This window comes from Heterocephalus glaber, unplaced genomic scaffold (genome assembly GCF_053883595.1).
Source record: "Heterocephalus glaber isolate CG9 unplaced genomic scaffold, H.glaber_assembly_v1.0 deba00001444, whole genome shotgun sequence".
Lineage (NCBI taxonomy): Eukaryota > Metazoa > Chordata > Mammalia > Rodentia > Bathyergidae > Heterocephalus > Heterocephalus glaber.
In genome coordinates, this window is record NW_028258297.1 from 16,334,518 (window position 1) to 16,358,856 (window position 24,339).

General features: G+C 36.8%; 1 long non-coding RNA gene across 1 annotated transcript; it reads left to right on the forward strand.

Annotated features, from left to right (window-relative positions):
* Positions 1 to 1,213: 1,213 nt before the first annotated feature.
* Positions 1,214 to 24,339, forward strand: LOC110349318 (uncharacterized). Its single transcript, XR_002395182.2, has 3 exons — positions 1,214 to 1,322; positions 1,433 to 1,520; positions 24,287 to 24,339. It is a non-coding gene; the product is annotated as an uncharacterized LOC110349318 (long non-coding RNA).

Consider the following 24,339-nt stretch of genomic DNA (forward strand, 5'->3'; position numbering starts at 1 on the left):
CTGGGGGGAGAAATTGTATGCTGAGCTTGAAAGATCTGTGATGACAACAAATCTATTTGTGAAATTGTGAAGGAAAAATAAATTGGTGCTAGTTTTGCCATCACACCTGAAACTGCAGAAGTTATGGCTAAAGTACATGATAAGTGTTCAGATAATATATAAGAGGCATTACATTTGTGCATGGAAGACACGAAGAGAAAATGTGTTCCAACTGATGGCAATGTGTTACACCAGAAAGCACTAAGCTTGTATGAAGACTTGAATAAGGATTACTGAAATCAGGTGACACCATGCCACTTGAATCAAGTAAGGGATGATTTCACAGATTCAGGGATAGCTTTAGGTGGAAAAGTACAAGAATTAGGAGAGAGGTTGTATCCACCAAAGAAGAAACTGCAGTAACATTTCCAGCGAGTTGAAGCAGTTGATTAAGGTGAAAAAATACCATCCAAGGCAAGTGTTCAATTAGTTAATTTGTTATTAGTTATTGTTGTTGCTCCTTACTGTGCTTAATTTACAAATGAAACATTATCATAGTAGGAAAGATAGAAAACAAAACATATACAAAGGATGATCAAAATATATGAATATTTACATTTTAAAAATTTATTACAGTAAAAGACATATTGCCATTAATCCTCCTCAGAATTCCCTCTCACTTTGAAAAGACTTGTCCCATCATTCTTGCTACCTTCTGAAGCTGTTCTAGAAGTTCTTTTGTGTCTTTATGGGATGTGATTTTTCAAAAAATGAGGTGAATGCAGCTGTTGTGGGCCATCTATGGAAAAGGCAGGCTCATAAAAAGATTATGATGTGTCTCTATTCACCTTGTTCACCTGTTCTGGCACCATGTGGCTTCTTACTGTTCCTCAAAGTCAAAAATAAAAATATGTTTTCAAAATGGATTGCTCAACATTATAAATATAGTTAACACCTCTGAACCATACATTTACATATGATTAAGATGTTAAATTTTACATCATATATACTTTATTGCAGTTTTTTAAAGCCCCACAGCAGCAATAAAACCAGAAACAGTTCAGGAATATGGGAGAGGTGGGACTTGCCTGATTCTCCTGGGTATAGCCTGGGACTCCATGTTTCCATGGAGAAGCAGAATAACCCACAAGGCACCTTCCTGGTGACAGGTCACAATGGTTGAGGGGCCTGTTGACAGAGGAGAGGGTCAAAATTAGTTCCTCTTCCACTCAACTAAGGCCAATCAGCACAATGATCTGGTCAGGCAAGAGGAAAGGACACTAGTTCCACTTCCGGTGGGCTTCTAAGGCAAATGCCAGAAAGACACCCAGAAAGATGCTCAGGTAAGCCAACAGCCTCACCATGGTCAGGGAAGGACTCGTCATTAGAGCTTCAGACTCCAGGATTCTTTTCTCCTCAGCAAACACCCAGACTCCATTTTCTTGTGATACAGGAAACACCTGAATGTTTGAGCAGTTACTTGAAATAATTGCAGTCAAGCCAGAACAGACTTTTAAAAGATCCTAAACCTTCTTTAACTGGTAAGTTTAATCCCCCTCTCTGCTTTTAGCCATTACCATGATAAGGAGCTTCAGGTCAAAATGAGGACTTATTTAATTTCCAGAAGACTAAAGAATGCCACATCATCTTTCTTACCTCTTTTTTCCTCATCTGTAGAAAATTGATTTCGTTACAGAAAAACAAAACTCCAGGTGTGTTTCTTAATCTTATTTGGTCTAAGCATTAGCTTCTGATGAGTAAATTCCAATTCCAAAATGAATTTGGCACTTTACTGATTATTTCAGCATCCTGTACTGTGGCAAGGACATTGCTATATCTTTTCCATACCCTGTTTCTTAGTCTGCTGGGAACACAGTTAAATTACATTTCTCAGGCTCCCCAGTCCTGAGGTGGGGCCAGATGGCTTCATTCTAGCCAGTGAAATGTGGACGGAAGTGCAGCACACACTTCCAGGCCTGGTCCTGGAACCTCCTATACAGTCCCTGTCAGACCCTCCCTCATCTGCCACTTAGATGAAGATCCAGGAAAGGACTTTTTGGCAGAAAGTGCCACTACATGGAATATCCTCGGATCCCCAGATGATTATGTGAAGCAGAGCCCAACCCTTCACCAGGTAGGAATTGTGCCTGAGAGTTTATCCTACTCACAAGCTAATAAATTAGGCTATTCCTTTTTCAATGGTCCTGGCAGAAGACATGACTGTCAGTGAAGAGAGGAAGGACCTTATTATTCAAGAGAAAAGCAGTAGCCAGAGCTACGTGTTGGTTTGTATCTGTTCCTCTTGTCTCCCAAGTCCCATTAAGGCAACACAGGGTCCATGAGAAATGTAACGGTTGAATTATGGGAGAAGAAATTTGAAGGGATCTACTGTTTTTATAGTAAGCAGAAGCAAGCTTGTGCTTTGCTCATCTGTCTAATCTTTCAAGGCTGACAGCAGGTATAACCTGAGAATGGCCAAGGCCTTGACTCAACTCTCAAAACTTGTAGTGATGTTCAGGGTCCAAGAAGGACTGGGCAGGAAACAGACCTCTACTGGATTAAAGCCCTGGGATCTTGAGTTGCTATAGCAGTTAGTCTGCTTTACCTGAACATGGACTCGCCTAGGAGGAACATTTTTTGGTTATCCCAGAAATCTAGTGGTAATTTGTTCTTTTTCTGCCTTATTCCTTAGGCTTCATTTCTCTATCTATAGTTAATAAGCAACCAAGGGCTGGATTTGGTGGGGGGTACTAGGGATTGAACTCAGGGCCTTGGCATTGAGCTATATTGCCAGTCCTTTATTTTATTTTTATTTAGAGATAGGATCTCACTAAGTCACTATATAGCCCAAGCTGGGGCTCTAACTTATGATCCTGCCTCAGCCTCTCAGTGTTCTGGGATTATAGGTGTGTAACACTATGGCCAGCCAAAGGCTCGACTTTTAAGCTACAGAAAGCATCAGTTTTTCCCAAGGTAAATTCTCTTTCTCAATTTTGGACCAGAATTCAAGATTCAAGTTTTCTATTTTATAAAGTTAACTGTTAATCTTTAAACATCTGTATTTGGAAGGTTTGATTAGGTAGCAATCCTGACAAATTGGCAAAGATTTTCAAGGTACCCCAATTAAAGGGCCATTGATAAATATAACAAATAAATACTAACATAATAGCTATTTTTTTACTCAAGAGGGAAATGTCAAGTGTTAAAAGTATTGTTATAATAAGAGTTATGGAAAAGAGTTAACAGCATGATGTTCTTAAATATCAAATGCAAGCTAACAAGATCATTAGAAGTTTCTCCTCAACCTAGACTGTTGTATCCTGCAAAATTATATTTCAAAATCAATGGGGAAATTAGATACTTCCACAACAAAGAACACCTGAGAAATTTCATGAACACCAAACCAGCACTACAAGCAATTCTAAACGATATCCTAGAAAAAAGCAATGAAGGTCACATATCCATGAGGCCCAACAGAAGGAAGCCACCAGGCAAGGTAAGACACTAAAGGGAAAGGGGAAAAAATAAGAAATAAAAGAGCCAACAAAAGTAAAACATCATGACAAGGATAAATCAATATCTATCAATTATAACCATCAATGTTAATGGCCTCAATTCACCAATCAAAAGAAATAGACTGGCAGAATGGATTAAAAAGGAAAATGCAGGTCTGGGGATTTAGCTCAGTGATTCCACCACCTGCCTCTCAAGCACAAGGTCCCGAGTTTGATCCCCGGTACCAAAAAAAAAAAAAAAAAAAGGAAACTGAAACAATATGCTGAATACAATAAACACACATAACTCAAAAAGAAAGTCATAGACTGAAAGTAAAAGGATGGAAAACAGTTCTCCACACCACAGGAACCCAGAAGAAAGCAGGGGTAGCAATCTTATTTGCAGACAAAGTAGATTTCAAACCAAAACTAATTAAGAGAGACAAAGATTGTCACTACATCCTTGTGAAGGGAACAATCCAAGAGCAAGAGATGACAATCTTAAATATATGTGCACCAAATACAAATGACCCCAGCTATACAAAACAAATATTAATAGACATGAAAAACCAAATAAGCACTAATGTAATTGTAGTGGGGGACCTCAATACCCCACTATCACAAATAGACAGATCATCTAGACAAAAATTAACAAGGAAAATCTAGAACTGAACCAAGCTATTGAACAAATGGACTTAATAGATGTTTACAGAGTGTTCCACCCCACAAAATTGGAATACACATTCTTTTTGGCTGCACATGGGTCATTCTCCAAAATAGACCACATGCTAGCTCATAGGACATATCTAAGTAAATGTAAAAGAATTGAAGTTACCCCCTGTATATTATCAGACCATAGTGCAATAAAATTGGAGATCAATAACATAAGAAACTGCAAAACCCCAACAAACACATGGAAACTGAATAACACCCTCTTGAACAACCAATGGGTCACAGAAGGAATTAAAGAAGAAATTAGACAGTTTCTACAAGTAAATGAAAATGCCAGTACAACATACAGGAATCTAAGGGACACAATGAAAGCAGTTCTACACAGGAAATTCATAGCAGTGAATGCCCATATTAGGAAAACAGAAAACTCAGATAAATAACCTAATGCAGAACCTCAAACTCCTAGAAAAAGAAGAGCATAATGAATCCAAAGCTCATACAAGAGAGGAAACTATAAAGATCAGGGCAGAAATCAATGCAATGGAAACTAAGAGAACAATACAAAAAAATCAATGAATCAAAGAGTTGGTTTTTTGAAAGAATAAATAAAATTGATAAACCTTTAGCCAACCTTATCAAAAAAAGGAAAGAAAAGGCACAAATACATGCAATTAAGAATGAAAAAGGTGAAGTCACAACAGATCCAACAGAAATCTAGAGGATCATCAATACCTACTTCAAGAACCTCTACTCCAATAAAATGGAAAACACAGAAGAAATGGGCAGCTTCCTAGATATATACGAATTGCCAAAGTTAAATGAAGAAGATATAGAAATTCTAAACACCCCAATTACAATGAGTGAAATTGAAAATGTAATAAAATATTTACCAACAAAGAAAAGCCCAGGTCCGGATGGCTTCACTGCTGAATTTTACAAGACATTTAAAGAAGAACTAATGCCATTACTCTTTAAACTCATCAAGGAAATTGAAAGGGAAGCAATACTTCCAAATTCACTCCTGGAAGCAAGTGTTACTTTGATTCCAAAACCAGGGAAAGACCCAACTGAAAAAGAGAACTACAGGCCAATCTTCCTAATGAACATAGATGCAAAAATCCTCAATAAGATACTGGCAAACAGAATACAGAGAGTCATCAAGAAGATCATACACCCTGACCAAGTTGGATTTATCCCAGGGATGCAAAGATGGTTCAATATTCGTAAATCAATAAATGTAATACACCATATTAACAGAGTCAAGGACAAAAACCACATGATCATTTCAATAGATGCAGAAAAAGCATTCAACAAAATCCAACACCCATTCATGATAAAAACCCTACAGAAAATTGGAATAGAAGGTCTTTACCTTAACCTGATTAAGGCTATCTATGAAAAACCAGCCAACATCATACTAAATGGTCAAAAACTGAAAACTTTCATGCTAAAATAAGGAACAAGACAAGGATGCCCACTATCACCATTCCTGTTCAGTATAGTTCTGGAAACATTAGCCACAGCAATTAGAAAAGAGAAAAAAATAAAAGGAATAAAGATAGGAAAAGAAGAAGTTAAACTGTCATGTCATTATTTGCTGATGATACGATACTTTACATAGAAGACCCAAGAAACTCTGCCAAAAGACTTCTAGACTTAATTGACAGATTCAGTAGAGTAGCTGGAGACAAGGTCAACACTCAAAAAACAATAGCCTTCTTGTACACAAATAACAGACTCACTGAGAGAGAAATTAGGGAAACATTTCCTTTTACAATAGCATCTAAAAAAATGAAATATCTAGGAATCAATCTAACAATGGAAGCAAAAGACCTCTACACTGAAAACTACAGCACTCTGAAAAAAGAGATTGAAGAGGATACAAGAAAATGGAAAGATATCCCTTGCTCCTGGGTAGGAAGAACCAATATAGTGAAAATGGCCATACTTCCAAAACTGCTATATAGATTTAATGCAATGCCTATTGAAATTCCAAAAATATACTTCACAGAACTACAGAAAACAATCCAAAAATTCATTTGGAACTAGAAGAGACCTAGAATAGCAAAAGCAATTCTAGGCAACAGAGACATGGCTGGGGGTATCACAATCCCCAACTTCACACTATACTACAAAGCTACTGTGATAAAATCAGCATGGTACTGGCAAAGAAACACACCTGAGGATCAGCAGAATAGATTAGAAGATGCAGAAACAATTTCAGACACACTCAGTCACCTCATCTTTGACAAAGGAGCCAACCACCATCATTGGAGGAAAGATAGCCTGTTTAATAAATGGTGTTGGAAAAACTGGATTTCAACCTGCCAAAGATTAAAACTAGACCCATACCTATCACCATGCACTAAACTAAGATAGCAGTGGATTAAAGATCTAAATATTAAAACAGAAACACTAAACTTTCTGGAAGATAAGTTAGGCAGAACGCTTGAAGACATTGGCATAAGAAAAGACTTTATGAACAAAACCTCAGTAGCATGGGAACTAGCACAAAGAATCAACAACTAGGATTTCATCTTATTAAAAAGCATCTGTACTGCAAAAGAAACCACCAACGGAGCTAACAGACAACCTATGACGTGGGAAAATAATTTTAGCAGCTGTACCTCAGACAAAGGACTACTATGTAGAATATATAAAGAATTGAAAAAAATCAGACCTCCCAAATTTAAAGACCCAATACAAAAGTGGGCATCTGAAATAAACAGACATTTCTCAGACAAAAAAGTAAAAGCAGAAAATAAATATATGAAAAAATATTGAACATCACTGGTCGATCAAGAAATGCAGATGAAAACAACACTGAGATTTTACCTCACCCCAGAAAGAATGGCTGCTATCAAGAAATCAACCAATGACAAATGCTGGTGGGTTTGTGGGGAGAAAGGAACCCTGCTCCATTGCTGGTGGGAGTGCAGACTGGTGCAACCACTGTGGAAGTCAGTATGGAGATACCTCAAAGAACTAGGGCTACAGGTCCCATTTGACCCAGCTATTCCCCTGCTGGGGATCTTCCCAAAAGAATTAAAAGAATCATACCACAGTGATATATGTGCACCCATGTTCATAGCTGCACAGTTTGTAATAGCTAAAGCTTGGAAACAGCCCAAGTGCCCATCAACTGGAAACTGGATAAAGAAAATATGGTTTTTTAAATAAAATGCAGTACTACTCAGCCATAAATAATGAAAAACTAGAGTTATTTATAGCTCAATGTGAAGGACCCTAGTTAGCAAGACAGACTCCATATTGCTGCTTGACCCACCTGCCTGCCCTTTGGATGAACTCAGAAGGAGGAAGCTTAGAAACCTCCTCCCCTTAGAAAGTCTCTTTAGAAACAACAATTAATCAACTATTGTTTTGCAAATGTTCTAACAGCAGGACTTTCTGCTTCTGTACCTTTTACTTGCTTTGCTAGCTCTATCCCACGGCGGAGGGGGGCTAGAAACTGTTGCCCTCAACGGTGTGTAAAACATGTTTGTCTCCCCCTAGTAGGGGCTTGAGTCTGATGCTCGGCTCGGGTCCCGGCCGGTAATAAACTTCTGTGTGGATTTAATATCGGTCTCTGGTTGGTTCCTTCTCACTGGGTGCAACAAAATGGATGCATATCGAGGCCATACTCTTAAGTGAAATAAATAGGACACACATGTGTAAATACAGAATAGTTTCACTAGTGTGAGAAACTGATAGAGTAAACAAGAGTTAAAATGATTAAAATGAATATTTGATAATTTGAAATAGGAAAAACGGTCCAAAGATGAAGGAGTGAAGGGAGGGGAAGGGGAAAGGAAAAGAGGGAAAGGAAAAACTATAAGAAAAGAAAAAAAAATGGAAATGAAATCTATGTAAATAGAGAAGAGTGGAGGGGGTGAAGGGTGCACAGATAATGGGGAAAAAATAAGAACCAAGATACATCATGTACAGGTACAAGCACCCAATGATAAATGTAAACGAATTGTATACCTAAAATGTACCAATAAAATGTACTAATAAAATTAATTAAAAAAATTTCTCCTCCATGAGCTATCATGGTATTTTAATGTTTAATAATGACCTAGGAAAATAACAAAAGAGACACAATTTTCTGTGAAAAGTAGTGTCAGCTGAGGTGCTACTGTGTCCACCAGATGTTAACAGTATTTTATTTCATATCAGAAGTACAGCAGTAGGCTACCTTGATTGAAATGATACTTAGCATTTGCCACCACTAATGGTGTGTTCTTTGCTCACAACCATCTTTCATTTTAAAGATTATTTTACTGACCCACACCTGAGGAGAAGCCATTTAAATAGGTTTGCAGTAATAGAGGTGGATCACAGTACCAACTTGGCCTTTTTGGGTCTTGTTGAAGGAGAAATTGCACAACATAACCTGAAAACAAGGAAAATTGACCCACTCAGATGTTGAACACACAACTTGGACCTCATTACTAGTTAATTAGAACCATTTCCCACTCAAAAGAGCAATTCTGCCACAGATTCTGGGTACCTAGCAATAAAACAACTACATTGTTAATCACTTTTCTGCTTTCATGGGGTTTCATGAGCAGTGCACTCTGACCACATTATAGTGAGTAGTATTTTTGTTCAAACAAGGAGGCTTAATTTTTCCTCTTTACTTGGATTCTATCATCATGAGTTTCTATGTTTTGTAGTAATAGAGATTTCCTATTTGGATTCTGGGTGATTTAATTTATGACTACTTGACCAACTTTGCCGGCTGATACCTGCTGTGGCAAACCTGATGACTGTCCATAGCAGTGTATGGACATGCACTGTTTCCTGCCTTGATTTATTGATGTTTGTTCTTCTAGAGATTTATGTCATCTATTAAGTCTTCAGCCACCATCTGGTATAATTAATAAGCATAAAACCTGTCTCCTGTGGCACCAAATCTACCTCATGGTACCCGATGCAGATGGCGTTCCGTGAGATGAGCCAGTGCTGTGAACACAAAGGTCTCCTTGGCTCATTGAGGGCAGATCTGAGGAGAGTCCTTGCCACCTGGGCTGTATTCTCCTTCCCCTCTCATTGGCCCCAGAACTCAGGGCCACTCCAAGGATCCGGCTCTACCTGAAACCTGAACTTCAGTTAGCAGCAGAATCAGCCTGGGCCAAATCGGTGTCATTGTTTAGATGTTGACTTCTGGCCTCTTCACTCTTTGTTCTCTTGCTTCTCACTCGAAGTGCCTTCCTTTACTCAGTAAACTGTTCACCCCTTTCTCTGTTCCCTGGGAGAAGTAGTGTCAGCTACTGTTATGGAGGAGAGAGACAATGGAGAAGCACCACACTCTGCCAGATTTGAGTCCGTTTATGAAAGCCGGCACCTGAGGGGGCCTAGTGCCTGGAAAGTTCTCTCAGCAACAGGAAGCAGTTTGATTTTTCCCTTTTAAATCATGCTTTCAGTTCGGGGGTCAGGGGGCTCAGGAGAGAGCAAGCAGAACCATGCCAGGTTAGTGGGCGGGCAGGGTGGGGGGGAGAACAAGGAAGTGTCACACACTAGGTGAGCTACAAAACATCCTGCAACTGCAGCAAGTTTACTGCCAAACAGGATGTGGGGTTTAGGGTGCTTTGCCCAAGCATAGGTACAAGCATTGAGGCACAAGATGGAGTCAGTTTGGCTATCATTCTACTATCATCATTTTTCTCCTTGTCTCCCCATTTTATGCAAGTACAGGCCAATGACAAAAAATCCACATTTTCAAAAACCAATACAAAGTACAAGTTTGAAGTCATACACTAGAATTAGATAGTGTCAAGACGTTCTTTTGTTTTCTTGGAAAAAACATTCTATGCTTGTTAAGTTTTTCTTTTATAGAAATGGAAAACTATTTTGGATTTGTTTTTTACATTTGAAATGTATTTCAGTGTCATTTCACATTACTACATATAATCTCATACTATTTTTTCTTTGTTTTTGGTACCAGGGATCGAACTCAGGACGTTGTGCTTGCAAGGCAGGCATGGCACCACTGAGCTAAATCCCCGGCCCAATCTCATGCTATTTTTAATACACCAAGGCACATTTATTAAGTTATAAACAAGCAGTCTTGTGATAAGAAAGGTCCAGAGCAGGTTAATTCAAAGGCGCAGCAGTATCATCTATAGAGACCTCATTCATTCTAACATTATCATTGACATATTGATTTTCTCCTCCTGGTTAAACAACGGCTGCAGTAGTAGCAGTGATCACATTCAGACAGGAAAGGCACAGTATCAAAGAAAGAGCTGTCTTTTCTTGTCTCTTTAAAGGTGCAGAAACTTTCCCCACATCTCTAGCAAGCTGCCTCACATGTCTTTAGCCAGAGTTTTGAATAGACAATTAACTATTTACTTTTCAAAATTATTGGTTTTTATTACACATTTATTCCTTCCTCTAAATTTGAGATTATCTTTGTCATTTTCTCTCATAACCCATTGGAATCATAAAAAAAATTATAATTATTTTATTTGTGTGTGTCTGTGTGTAGAGAAAAATATTTTTACAACCTTATGTTTTGAGGCGGTGAACGTGGTTATCTCTCCATTAGTAAAAGTTTTAAATCCTTAATAGAGCTTAAAAGTGTTTTTCCATAAAATTCTATATATTCATTTTTTAGGTTAGTTCTTATGTATTTTAATTTTGTTGCTGCTGTGGAGGATGTTGTATTTCCTAGTACATTTTCTAGTTTTTTGCTACTGCTATGCACGAATGTTGTTCATTTTTATATGTTGGCTTTGTGTTGAGTAAACTTGCTGATCTCTCCTATTCTAATGAGGTTCTCTTCTATCAGTATTTGGTGTTTTGTCTCTTTCCTTCTGGTTCTTATTTCTTTTTTTTCTCATTAAGTTTATTGGTACATTTTAGGTATAAAATACAGTTACATTCATGATTAGGATCTTGTACCTTTACATGATGTATCATGGTCTTATTTTTTCCCCTTCCCCTGCCCTCCATTCACCCCCTCCACCCTTCCCTATTTGCAAAGACTTTGTTTCCATTTTTTTCCTTTTCTCATATTTTTTCTTTTCCCATTTTTCCTTTCTCCTACCCTTCCCACTTCCCCTGCTCCTTCAGACTTTTTCCTCCTATTACACAATATCAATTATATATTTTTAAATTTACAATATCAAGATCTAGGAGACATTACCACAGATTTTACAGAATTTAAAAGGATATAAAAAGCATATTAAAAATCTTTTTTGAAATAAATTTAACAACTTCTAAGAAGTACCTTGGAAGACAAATTAATGAAACTAACTCTGGAGGAAATATAAAATTTGAATAGCACCTATTAAAGAAAGTATATTCCTAGCTTGAAAACCTACCTATATGACAACAACAGGCTCATATACATTTTAACTGATAAATTATATCAAACAATTAAAGCAGGAAAAGAAGGAACACTTCTCCCCTCATTTTAGGAACTCAACATTGTGCTAATCCTAAAACTGGATGAAGATAATAGAAGAAAAAAGTATGAACATAGATAGAAATTTATTTAACAAAACAAACTATTAGAAGTCAGATATGGCAGTATGTAGAAAGTGGTTTTGTTATAGGAATGGCAGTGTTGGTTCAGCATTGGAAGATCCACCCCCAGAAGTCATCATTTAACAGAGGAAAGGAAAAAGCCATATTATCCTGTCACTAGTTGAGAAAAAGTATTGGACTAAATTCTACAGCTGTTCATGGTAAAAGCTATCAGGAGACTAGAAGGAGAACAGAACCTTGTCAACAGATTAAAGACATGTACTCCATACTTCCAGCGAGAACATCTTGTATGAATGGAGAAGATACAATGCTTTCTCCTTAAAGTGGGGAACAAGGGCAGATATGCTTACTCTTTATCTGTCCATTAAACTTTGAAACCTAGTCCCCACCAAAATAGTCTGGCAATAAAATGACACAATTAGGATAGGATTGGCAAGGTAGGAGTAAAATCTTTATATGTAGATGAGATGATCATCTACAGAGAAAATACTAAGAAATCTCTAGGAGGCCCTAGAACTTGTATTTGAATTTAGCAGGATTAGAAAACACAAGGTATATATAAAAATTCAGGTCTGTGTATACTTGCTATAAATGAAGAATTGGATATTGAAATTTAAAAGTTATGAAGGAGTACAAAGGACCTAGAAAAGTTAAAAAAAAAAGTCAACAACAGTATTGGAAGACGTTTAATACCTAATTTTAAGACTTCTTCTAAAGCTACGGTAATCAAGACAGTGTTGGTGTAAGTAAAGACATATAGATCATTGGAATAAAACAGAGAATCTAGAAATAGAACCACACATATATGGTCCACTGAGTTTTGAAAGATTATTTAACATTAGGATTTTATAGGCTATAAACTCAATTCAAGAGCCGAGGAAGAGATAGTGTTTTCAGTAAATGGTACTAGAACACCTGGCATCCATATATAAAAAATTAACCTCACCCGTTTATTTCCATACATGAAAATAACTTGAAAGGATCTAATGAACCTAAATATGAAAGCCTAAAAGTATAAAACTTTAAGAAAGAAATTATAAGGGAAAATGTTTATGAATTCAGGGTAGGCAAGAACTACCTAGGATATAAAAGACATGATGTATAAAAAGAAAATACTTGATAAATGAGATCACATCAAAATTTAGAACTTTAAATGACATCATTAAAATGAAAAGTAGTCCTTAAACAGACCATATTTACAATGCATATAACCTATGACCAGCATAAAGAATTATTAGAGCTCTTTAATATACAACCCAATTAAAAAGTAGACACAAGAAGATGATAAATAGCCAGTACAGCACAAGGAAAGGTGTGCAACTCTAGAATCAGAAAAATACTAATCAGTACAATAACAAGATTGAATTATACACTTATTAGGGAGATGAAGTTAAACGTTTTAAAAGCCTTGTCATGACTTTTTCTTTTTGTTGGATTCTCCCCCTTTGTGTTTAATTTGTCACACCCAATGGATTCATTCTGCTGGGTTTCCTGGGGTTGTGATCATAGTCTTTTCCTAGGGTATTGTCTAAAATTTTTTGGAGTGCTGGTTTGGTATTCATGAAGTTCCTGAGGCACTCTTTATCATCAAAGTATCTTATTTCTCCATCCATTTTGAAAGATAGTTTTGCAGGGTACATCAATCTGGGTTGGAGGCTGTTTTCCTTTAGGGCTTGAAATACATCACTCCAAGCTCTTCTTGCCTTGATGGTTTGCATTGAGAAGTCTGCTGTGAGTCTGATGGGCTTTCCCTTGTATGTGATTTGTTTCTTTTCTCTCCCTGCTTGTAGAATTTTGTTCTTCTGTTGGATTTCTGGAATCCTAACTATTATATGCCTATGTGTAGATTTTTTTGGGTCAAGGCTAGCTGGAGTCCTATATGCCTCACTTATCTGTATGTCAAGTTCTTTTCCTCTCCTTGGGAAGTTTTCTGCCATCACTTCTGTGAACAGTTTTTTTATGTCATCTTCACCCTCTCCTTTTTCTTCATTGACTCCAATCAGTCTTATGTTATTCTTCTTTGCACCATCTAGCAGCTGCTGGATTGATTTCTCATGTTCCTTTACAATTTTAAAGCAATTTTCCTTTTCCTGGTCACTAATTGTAATCTTTTCTTCTATATCTGAAATTCTATCCTCACATTGGTTCATTCTGCTGTGCAGACTTTCGATGGAGTTTTTAATCTCCTGGAAATCTGTTTGCATCTGTTTTATGGATTCCATTTGTTTCCTATGTTGGGATTCCATCATGTTCCTCAGATCCTCTATTTTTTTAATCTGTGTACTCTCTAGATTTATTAATCATGTCTTGCACCATGAGGACAATCTTTGCTGTTATCTGAGTAATTATTTCTGATTTCATTTTTCCTATATCCTCTTTTGTTGCCAGTTCAGAGAGTCCAGGTGGTTGAATATCAGATTGTTCCATCTCGTTTCCCTTTGGGGTTGCTGGAGGTGATCCAGAAGTCTGTTTTTGAGGCTTGTTTATGTGTCCTCTCATTTCTATGGGGGGCTGCTTCTGGTGTCCACATGGCTCACCTTCTCTGCCCTAGGAGTGTGGGATGGTGGTGGGGGAGCTTCCTTCCAGGTGCTGGGACTGGCTCTGCTTCTCTGTCCTAGGAGCATGGGATGGTGGTGGGGGAGTGTCCTTCCAGGTGCTGGGACCAGCTCACCTTCTCTCCTATTTCTTTTCTTACTTCATTATGTTGGCTAGGTCTGATAATTTAAAGAATAAATGTGAGAGTAGATAGTATCTTAATCTCAATTAATACAGAATATACCTGAAGTTTATTTATGAAATCCAAAGATTGCTGTGACTTTTCAGTATTAGCTTCTGAAGCTTGAGTAACCCTTATATGAAATGCTTGGGATCACAAGTGTTTCAGATTTTAGATATTTTGGGAATATTTGCATGTATGAATTTTTAGAATATTTGCATATACATAATGAGATATCTTAAGGATGGGACTTAAGTCTAAGCACAACATTCATATAGCCTGAAGATGAATGTATAGAATATTTTAAATAATTTTGTGCATGAAACAAAATTTAATAGTACAGAATTTTCCACTTGTGGTATTATGTCAGCACTCAAAAAGTTTCAGAGTTCAGAGCATTTTAGATTTTAGATTTTTGCATTATGTATGCTCAATCTATATTGAATTAAGGAGGTTCCTTTCACTTAATTTTCTAAGAGAAGTATACCTTTTTAAATAATTGCATTGTATTTGCACAAGAATATCATTTTAAAGTAGACTTTTACTGAGAAACATTTTGGTTATTTTTATAACTTTGTTTTTCTATTATAAAAAAGCAATACAAATTTAGCACATATAACTTTCTGCACTTGTATATGTGTAGGAAAAATTCTTAGAGGCATAATTATTGACTTGAAGGATATATTCCTTTAAAAATTTGGTAGCTCTTCTCAGAGAAAAAGCTAAGCATGTATTCATACTTTTCTGTATATACTTTGTTTCTCAGTAACCAACTCAGTTGCCTTAGTTGGCGAGAGAAATTGGTTTTAAAGAATATCAGATAGAATTATAGTCAGGGTGACAGCATTAGAAATGCACAATTTTGCAGCCTCTAGAATAATAATTGATTCAGACAGTAATAATTAATGAAATTCAACATCATAAAAAAAGTTAATAATTATAATACAAGGATCAGATAGCCACCATTTTAAATTACTTCTTAGTCTTAGTATTCACACAGTTAAACAACCAGATTTCGTGAAGTACACAGAGCAACACCTGAAATATTCCTGCAAAGAAGCTTCAACTTGAATTTAACTAAGATTGTAAATTTATCTTTCAGTTTATGGAGGAGAGGGCAATAGCAAGAAACAATTAAACAGCACAAAGGAAGCTATAAGACAAATCAAGAACATAGAACAGTCTGTAAAAGAACACCTTACCTTATCCACAAGCTAATGGAGAATTAAGAAAGCAATGTGATGGTTCTATGTGAATGGCGACTGGAGAAAAGTAATGCGACCAATTCCATGTGGACCTTGATTGGTTCTTGTTTCCAGTGTGTCTCTGTGAGGGTTAATTTTGGTTGTCAACTTGATGAGATTGAGAGATGTCCAAAGAATTGGAAATCAGTTTCCAGTGCATCTGTGAGAGTTTTCCAGAGATGATTGGTATGTGGGTCAGTGAACTGACGCAGGGTTGTCGGGAGGACACCCACCCTGAATTGGGCTGGCACTATCTAATAGTCTGAGGGCCTGGATGGAACAAAAAGCATACGGGGAAGCTCATATATGTGCATGCATTGAACTCCTTCACTGGTGTGTTTTTGTTTTGATTTTGCTGCTTCATCACCCATATAAGACTGCAGATTCTTCAGCCTTTGAAAGTGGACTTGCACCAGCAACTCTCCAGACTCTCCAGAGGATTCCATCCACCAGCCTTGGACTGGGACTGCATCATTGGTTTCTCTTTTCTTGAGACTTCCAGCTTCTTGGATTGAGCAGCTGCTGGACTCTCCAGCATGCATGAGGCCATTGCTTACTCTCCCACCTCTGATTAGGTAGCCTAATCTAATAAATCCCCCCTTCTAATCATACATACATTGTGTTGGTTCTCTTCCTCTGGAGAATCCTAATCCGTCAGTTTTTCTTTCTTTTTGGTACCAGGATTGAACTCAGGACCTCATGCTTGCCAGGCAGGGACTGTGCTGCTGAGCTAAATCCCTGGCCCAGCAAAAGATTTTTTTTTCCCTTAAATTCTTTAATTGGTACATTTTAGGTATACAATACATTTACATTTATCATTGGGTGCTTGTACCTGTACATGATGTATCTTGGTTCTTATTTTTTTCCCCATTACCTGTGCACACTTCACCCCCTCCACCCTTCCCTATTTACATAGATTTCATATCCATTCTTTTCTTTTCTCATAATTTTTCTTTTCCCTTCTTCCCTTTCCCCTTCCCCTCCCACCACCCCTACACCTTTGGACCTTTCCCTATTTCAAATTATCAATTATTTGTTTTAATCATTTTAATCCTTATTTACACTTTCAGTTTCTCACACTAGAGAAACTATTCGGTATTTACACGTGTGTCCTATTTATTTCACTTAAGAGTATGGCCTCAATATACATCCATTTAGCTATAAATGTCTCTAGTTTCTCCTTCTTTATGGCTGAGTAGTACTCCATTTTATTAAAAAAACGCATCTTCTTTACCCAGTTTCCAGTTGATAGGCACTTGGGCTGTTTCCAAGCTTTAGGTTTTACAAACTGTGCCGCTATAAACATGGGTGCACATATATCACTGTGGTATGATTCTTTTAATTCTTTTGGGAAGATACTCAGCAGGGGAATAGCTGGGTCAAATGGCACCTCTAGCCCTAGTTCTTTGAGGTATCTTCATACTGATTTCCACAGTGCTTGTACCAGTGTGTACCCCCACCAACAATGGAGAAGGGTTCCTTTCTCCCCAAACCCCTGCCAGCATTTGTTATTGGTTGATTTTTTGACAGCCGCCATTCTTTCTGGGGTGAGGTAAAATCTCAGTGTTGTTTTCATCTGCATTTCTTGATTGACCAGTGATGTTCAATATTTTTTCATATATTTATTTTCTGCTTTTACTTTTTTGTCTGAGAAATGTCTGTTTATTTCAGATGCCCACTTTTGTATTGGGTCTTTAAATTTGGGAGGTCTGATTTTTTTCAATTCTTTATATATTCTACATAGTAGTCCTTTGTCTGAGGTACAGCTGCTAAAATTATTTTCCCACGTCATAGGTTGTCTGTTAGGTCCGTTGGTGGTTTCTTTTGCAGTACAGATGCTTTTTAATAAGATGAAATCCTAGTTGTTGATTCTTTGTGCTAGTTCCCATGCTACTGAGGTTTTGTTCATAAAGTCTTTTCTTATGCCAATGTCTTCAAGCGTTCTGCCTAACTTATCTTCCAGAAAGTTTAGTGTTTCTGTTTTAATATTTAGATCTTTAATCCACTGCTATCTTAGTTTAGTGCATGGTGATAGGTATGGGTCTAGTTTTAATCTTTGGCAGGTTGAAATCCAGTTTTTCCAACACCATTTATTAAACAGGCTATCTTTCCTCCAATGATGGTGGTTGGCTCCTTTGTCAAAGATGAGGTGACTGAGTGTGTCTGAAATTGTTTCTGCATCTTCTAATCTATTCTGCTGATCCTCAGGTGTGTTTCTTTGCCAGTACCATGCTGATTTTATCACAGTAGCTTTGTAGTATAGTGTGAAGTTGGGGATTGTGATACCCCCAGCCATGTCTCTGTTGCCTAGAATTGCTTTTGCTATTCTAGGTCTCTTCTAGTTCCAAATGAATTTTTGGATTGTTTTCTGTAGTTCTGTGAAGTATATTTTTGGAATTTCAATAGGCATTGCATTAAATCTATATAGCAGTTTTGGAAGTATGGCCATTTTCACTATATTGGTTCTTCCTACCCAGGAGCAAGGGATATCTTTCCATTTTCTTGTATCCTCTTCAATCTCTTTTTTCAGAGTGCTGTAGTTTTCAGTGTAGAGGTCTTTTGCTTCCATTGTTAGATTGATTCCTAGATATTTCATTTTTTTAGATGCTATTGTAAAAGGAAATGTTTCCCTAATTTCTCTCTCAGTGAGTCTGTTATTTGTGTACAAGAAGGCTATTGTTTTTTGAGTGTTGACCTTGTCTCCAGCTACTCTACTGAATCTGTCAATTAAGTCTAGAAGTCTTTCAACAAAAGATATTTTTAAAACAGTTGAGAAAATGTTACTATAAACAGGATTGTGGGCTGATACCAAAAATTATTAATTTTTTCAGGAATAAAAATAGGATTGTGGTTATGCCAGAAAATGTTTTAATTAAGTAATAATTAATCAAATCATTGTGGTGCCAGCGATTGGACTCAGGGCCTCATGTATGTTTGGCAAGTGCTCTACCACTGGACTATTACCCTAACCCCAAATGTCCCTACTTTTGGTGAAACATATAGTAGTGTAAGTATATAATTTTCAAATATTTTCCCCAAAATTCTATGACACCAAAAAATAATAGTTGAAGAGAATTTGGATAAAATATTGATCATTATTTAATCTGATAAACATGTATGGCATTTATCTGTTATACTTTTCTGTACACTGCACAACTTCATCTTAACATTTATTTTTTAAAGTATGGCAAATTAGCTGAAGTTCAAAGGACTTAAAATCTGAAGCCATCCAGCATGGTGGCACACACCTATAAACTCAGCATTCTGGGTGTCTGAGGCAGAAGGAGCTCAAGTTCAAGTCCCACCTGAGAATTTAGTGACTTAGTATGAAACCCTGTCCCAAAACTAAAAATTAAAAAAAAGACCAGGATAGTAACACACATACCCCTGCACGGATCTGAAGCCAAATTATTTTGCTTTTGTGAGTGATAAATCAAAAACAAATTAGAGTCCTAATCAAACTTCTAAGTCCTTGATAGTCCAGAGAAATTATAATGTAAATTCCTTAACCTTTCCAATCTTTTTTCTCTTCAACCTCAGCCAGGAACCAATGGCTGCATAGATTCAGTGTTGCTTTGCCTCCATGATTTTAATTTGATATTGCCTCCACCACCAGCTCTGATTTCATTTGCTCAAGGTGGCCTTGGATAGTGGTCCTCAAACTTTACTGTTTATTAGACATTCTTGAAAGACATTAAAACAGATTTCTGGGCCTCATTACCTACTTTGCATTTCTGACAAGTGCCCAGATAATGTTGGTGGTGTTGGTCTAGGGGACCACACTTCGGCAATCACTGAATTGGGGAACTGGCATTATTTTAAAAAGTTCTGAGTTGATTTTAAAACAAATCAAGACTGAGAAAATTATTGCTTTTAGTGTTTCACCAAGTATTGACTTTAACAGTCATGGGTGTGTTTCAGGAGATCAGAAGATTAATTTCAATGTGACTCATCTTTAAATGACAGGATACATAAGATACAGTTTTACTCTTCACCTCTACCCCACCTGAAAATGCAAAAGCAAAAGTAACCTCAAGCTCCTAGAGAAGATCTACCTTCAGCAAATGCAGCTCCCAGAACCTAGTTCTTGGTGAACTCCAAAGATGGGAATTTTGTGAGGTGAAGGAGGCAGAAAGAGAGGAGAGAAAACCGAGTTCAAACTCACCAGAAGGCCAGTGTGTCTAAGCTAGCTGTTTGGATATCATGATCTGTGAATGTCAGTTCAGCAAAGGTAATTAGGAGTCTGTATTTCCACATGAAGGGGGAAAAATGCACCTGTGCCTAATAACATACCTCTCAAGGATTCACACTTCTTAGTAGTGGTAGTCCTCTCCGGCAGGTTTTCGTAGATCTCTATTTTTGCCTCAACAAGAATATTCAAAACTTCTTCATCCCATTTATGTTTCCAGTGTGGGCATCATCTGGCAGCACCTCCTACTCACTTATTAATTAATTAATTAATTTTAATTTTTCAAAAGAAGCCAACAAGTTTAGTTTATGCCACCAAGGCCACTAAGACCTCTTGTTAAGGAAAGGCCTATGAAACCCACTTCCTGACTCCTCCAGAAGATTTCTACTTAGACTCCATTTTTGTTCCACCTGGAGAATGGGCCTCAGCAGATTCCTGAGCTGCCCTTCTCCTTGTTGGCCCTCAGGCATGTACCTGGGTATGTGGGGTATATGGTGGATGGGTACCTCTTTCACGTGCTCCTCAAGACCCCACTTCCTCAACCTTTGAACATTTCGGGCCTTGAGGACTATTTTCTCCTCCTATGTTATTTTTCCCAAAGTGGAGGTATCTGTAGTATTTCTTTTCCCTTTACTCTTTCCCTACTCCTAGAAAGGATCAACTGAATTCTTTATACTTAAAGTTCTTTTAAAATCATACCTTTTACTTCTCTACTATAGAAAAATCCCAAATTGAAGGCATATTTGTTTTTAATTTTTCTTTTTTCCTAGGCTGTGTGTTTGTTTCCAGACATGCTTTTGTAGAATGCGTTTTGTGGGGCCTCCTACTGTAAGAAAAAGGACTCATTAGTTCTGCATTCACTAAAAGCATCAACTGTTGAAACAAACCTCATCCATGTTTATTCTTTAAAATTGGTTAGTCTGACACAAAAGGTATTTTTCTATCCAATGGACATCTAACACAGGCCTGTACCTGATCTGCTGTCCTGATTGGCTTTTTATCTTGCCCTATCTTGGTTGTCTTCCATTTGAGTCCCAATTCCATACTTTTTTCTTGTTCCCATACTTTTTCCCATACTTCGTGTGTGTGTGTGTGTGTGTGTGTGTGTGTGTGTGTGGTGTGTGTGTGCGCCCCTATGGGGAATGGCTAATGCTTCTATCATCATTTTAAAATAAATGTTCTGTATCTTCGACACTCTTCCAATAATTCTCTCAATATTTTATTTGTACAAATTTCATTTAGCAGTTTGGCAATCTTTCCTAGTCTTCAAGGATGGTTTCCTTAATTGATCTCACTATGTCTTAACTGTACGTTCAAGAATAGTAACACACACACCTCCGGTTCCCCTGGAGGACAGGGGTGGGTTATTCCAGGTGCCTCACCTCTTTTCCTTTCTCAAATTTACAGGGATCCAATCATCCTTTATGCTCTACAACTTTTGTATCTGTCTTCTCCAACCCTTGGATGATCTCCTTTTGCATTTTAGATATCCTGTTCAAATCTTTAAAAGCCTGTTTTTCCTCTTTAGTTTGCTCTCTATCCTTCTGCCTAAGAAAATCCCTTTCTTCTTCAGTTTAAAGTTGTTTCTTGATTTTATTTCATTGTTCTGCTGTTTCTGTTCTGGCAAGAAGTCAGCCAGGCTAGTGGTGTGCGTCTATTAAGAGAATGTCTATATATTCCTATTTTATTGAGTTTTAAAAATCAAGATCAGATGGCAAATTTTATCCGTTTTATTTTTCTTTCTAGAAATGGTTACTTCTGTTATTTATGTTTGCTTCTAAATTCCCCCTACTTAGTATCTTCTTTTCCAGATTTTTTACATTTTTAAGTGATCTTTCATTTCTTTTCTTCCTCTTTTATTATGTTACTACAAAATCCTTTCTTTCCACTTTCAGTAGAGAGTTTTACTTTCCTATTGTCTAATTTCACTATGATTTAGTAATTACAAATACAAACATACTTCTTTACTTCCAAACATACTTCTTTACTTCCAAACATACTTCTGTACTTCCAAATATACTTCTGTACTTGAGTTATGACCAAAGTTTATCATCAATATGATTGAAAAATTTTGAAATTATATGATACTTGTTTTGGAGGCAAATCATGATCAATTTTTTTTTGGTAATGGTTCATTAATGTTTGAAAGAGTGTGCTTTTCAATCTAGCGGGTGCATTATTCAAATATTGGGTAGCCTTTGTTTTAAATCTTCATTTTATTAAGATGTTTAATTTTTTTCCATCCTTACTATAAATACCTTATCTTTCTCTTGGGATCCTGATTTCAATTCTTTTGGATATGTACCAAAAGAAGTGAATATGGATATGTATTCTTTATACATGTTCTCTTTTGGATTGCTGGATCACATGGTAGTCTATTTTAAAGTTTTGAGGAATTTCCACACTGGTTTCCATAGCTGCTGTACCAGTTTACATTCCAGGTTCTGATTTCTCCACAACCTTGCCAGCTCTCTTTCTTTTTTTGTAGTAACCATCCTGACAGGTATAAAGTGGTAAGTCGTTATAGCTGGACTTACATTTTATATCATTCTTTTATATGTTATTAGATTGATACATTGCAAGATTTGGTAGTCTTTTGTGGAAGAAATTTGCATCTATATTAATCATGACATATTAGTCTATACAAGTAGTTTTCGTGTGATATATTTGTCTAGTTTTATTATTGGAATTATACTGGCTTCACAGAATGAGCTCTGATGTATTCTCTCTTGTTCTGTTTTCCTTAAAGAGCTTTGTGAAAGATTGGTGTTAACTCTTTTATTATTTGACAGAATCCATGGCTGAATAATTTGGTCTTTGACTTTTGTTTATGTGTCGAGGAAGTGGGTGGATTTAGTAATTAAATCTTCTTATATGTAATATACTTATTTATATTTTCTTTTCTCCTTCTCCTTCTTCTTCTTCTTTTCTTTTCTTCTTTTTTTTTTTTTTGGTTTTTTTGGTACTGGTGATTGAACTCAGGACCTTGTGCTTGTAAGGTAGGCGCAGTGCCACTGACCTAAATCCCCAGCCTGACCAGTGATTTTCTTCTGTGGGGTTTCTTTATGTTTAGTAACTTACCATCAGAGAGACCTAACTGAGGGGCAGACATCTTGTGACATTTTGTGAAACAAACAGTTCTGTGGAGAATGTGCTATGCGTGTAAAGGAATACTTTTATTTGTAGGTCAACTAGTGTCTATTTAACTTTTAATTCATGTTGTTGCAAATATTCACAAACTCTTTAAGTAACTATAAACCAAAACTTATTAATGTAACCAATTAGAATTTCCAAATATGTAAATATTGATTATATTCTTAATGTTTTCAGAAGTTTAACATAGCAAGTTTTAAGTGCTTTGAAGTCTTCAAAAAGCTCCTAAAACAACACAATGTTTACAATTTTTTTCATTACACTTATGCCAAAATCAGTTTTTAAAGTGCTAATATGATGACTTAAAACTTAGCTTTTTTACTCTTACAGAGAAAATTGGAAGACTTGCAAACTAGAAAAAACTTTCAGCTTCTCTCTCATTCCCTCCCTATTTGAACCCTTATCAAATTAGTTTGCATCACTTACACTGTTTTAAAGAAGAAATATTTTATTTTATATTATATTATTATTGATTTATTTTATATTATAAATTATTTGTCCCCTTGCCAGGGTAAAATTGGTACTTTTAGTGCTTCTCAGAGATGAACAATTTTACCTGAGTCTGAAGAACCATTTAAGAGTACATTAAATTTGCTAACATACTGTTATGCCAAGTAAATGCAATTATCTAAGTGTTTGAAGATATAATTGTGCTGTATTTCATGAGTAAAACTAGCTCCCTCTTTCCCCCTCCTACCTTTTGCTATTAATTTTAATAAGTGCACAGAAATACGATTATTCCCCTCATGGGGACAAAGAGTGCAATCGTCACAACTGTGAAAGTTTCCACTCCCAACCTGATCATCTGATTTAAACATAACCTCTTCAGAGTTACATGGCTGCATAAACGAGGCGCAAAGTGACTTGGAACGGTCAATGTTACTGAAGAAAGTCCTCTAATGAGTCTTCTCATGGATCCTGCAGTCTCTTACCCAGAACTAAGCATGCTGATCAGAAAACTCCAAACATGCTGAACTAGGAAAACTGCCAGAATCCAAACAAGTACTTGATTTAAAAGTAGATACAGATAAGGATATAGACACAGATTGAGCTTGCCCAACCTTGGCACTACTGATATTTTGGACAGAATAGTTCTTAGTTGTGGAAGATTGTGCTGTGCACTGTAGAATGTTTCATAGCATCCTAGCCCCAAACCCATGGGACGCCAGCAGCACCCTGGCCACTATCACAGCCCAAATGCCTCAGGATGTTGCCAAACTGGGAGAAAAAATTCCCCTTGATTAAAGACCACTGATAAATATATGTTATAATCCCAATGTATGTTGCTGTTTAGAGAATCAGACTCATGTGGAAACTTTCTTAAAGGCTTCTCTTTCCTTGATAGTACTGCTTGAAGAGGTGGCCTACAGGGGTCTGCTTCTCCACACAAAGCTGCAG